Source organism: Cannabis sativa, chromosome 4 (assembly GCF_029168945.1).
Source record: "Cannabis sativa cultivar Pink pepper isolate KNU-18-1 chromosome 4, ASM2916894v1, whole genome shotgun sequence".
NCBI lineage: Eukaryota > Viridiplantae > Streptophyta > Magnoliopsida > Rosales > Cannabaceae > Cannabis > Cannabis sativa.
This window is the reverse complement of record NC_083604.1, coordinates 13,306,290-13,308,315: the sequence shown is the minus strand read 5'-3', so window position 1 is coordinate 13,308,315 and position 2,026 is coordinate 13,306,290.

The window sequence follows — 2,026 nt, the reverse complement described above, 5'->3', positions numbered from 1 at the left end:
TTTCAAAAACAAAAATGCGTTCTGTAACCACTTTTGTTTTTTAATTTTAAAAGCAGAAAGTAAAAGTGTGTTCTGTAAATTTTATTTTCATTTTTATTTTTTAATTTTATTTAAGTCGGGTCTAAGTCCGAGGTTGAATTCGAATTCGGGTTAGAGGCCGAGTTTAGCCCCAGGGCTGTGGGAGGGATTTGGATCCGGGTTCGGTTGGAGTCCAAAATATTGATTAAGAAAAAAAGGTGTTTAAAAAAATATTGAAAATAATTGTTTTTGTTTTTAAAATTTTGATTCTCAATTAAAAAAATTAAAAAGTGAAAACAGTTTTATAGAACATGTTTTTGAAAAATATTTTCGCTTTTCTAATTTTAAAAATAGAGAATTGATTAAAAAAGTGTTACCAAACACACCTAAAATTATGAGTTGTTATGTTTAAATATAAGTTCATAATTTGTTCTAGTATAGTCTTCTATAATATTATATATTTATTAATAAACACATTAAAAGAAAAATTAAAAATAAAAGAAAAGAATTAAAAAAAAAAAAAACACAAGAGAAAAAATATGATAAAAACTAGAATTTTTTACACCAAACATACAAAATACCAATTTTATTACATATATACAACAACACGGTCACATCATCATTTTTACATTCTCTCTTAATTTTATTACACATATGCCACTTGCACATTAAATCCATGCACCTATCAACATCAATCAACTCTCAATCATTTCCCTTTCTTTTTTTTTCTTTTATTTTCATTTGATTTTTTATTTCTATATATTTTTTTTTTTGAATCAAATCAAGTAAAATCTATGCACCTATCAACCATCAATCAACTCTCAATCACTTCCTTTTTTTTTCATTTGATTTTTTATTTCTATTCATTTTTTTTAATTAGATCAGATAACCTCCATTGTTGAACCATAAAACCCCACGATTCCTCAACAATTTTTTCCCTCTCATTTTTGTTCTTCAAAATTTTTTCAACTCCCACTAAACCAATCCCAAAACTGTTTTCCCTCTTTCCTTTTGTTTTCAATCTCTATTTAACAAAGATTATAATTTTGCTCCTCCATTAACGAAGCGTGGGAGACCTCATCCTAAGAAGAAAACAAAGCTCGGTGTGCAAGAAAAAATGGCTGAAGACGTTTTTGGGAAAAAAAAGCTAATGTTGGCGCTGATGTTCGAACCGAGGTTTGTTTTCGGTTTCTTTTTGGTTTTCCCCCATTTTTGAAATTTTTTCATATTCAACTTTTGTGGGTTTTGTGTTTATTGATTTCTCATTTTGTAATAGTTTTTTCATAGTTTTTTAATAGTGTAAACACCTTCTCTATGTATTTTTTTTAATATGTTTTTTTATCTAGTTGTTTTCTGTCCATTTTTATATCATCAATGGGTAACAATGAGATTTATCATGGATGTTGATGTTCAAAGAGTTTTTCCTGTATTTTAGTTTGTATACAGTTGTTTTGTAGTTTTATTATAGTTTTGCTACTTGCATATGTTATTTCATTATAAAACTAATATGCAACTATTTGCACAAAACTTACTATGTATAACTACTATTTCTTAGTCCTCGTCAAATTAAATTCCTGCATAAAATATAAACTATCATAAAACGATAATGCAACTATAAGGCAACCAAAACAAAAAAATAAACAGACTTATACGTAACTGGTTGTACCTTAATTCGATTTTACTCTTCTTATTGTGTTTTTTTAAAAAAATATATATATTGGAAACCAGTAATCAATCAAAATGCAACTGTATATAACGTAGATGTATTATTCATGAGGTTTTTTTAAAATTTTTCACATCATACATTGTTTTGGATTTGGTGGGAGCTCCAGATCTGTTTGTTACAGATCTACATTTCATGAATCTGGATTTCGATATTAGGGGAGTTGTTTTGATCGAATAAAACAGAAAACAAATATGTAATTTCAGTTTCTTCACAGTTTTTCTGATTTTTTTTTGTCATTTTCTGTTTAGATCATTGCAGGTCTTCTTTTCCAGTTGATTTCGC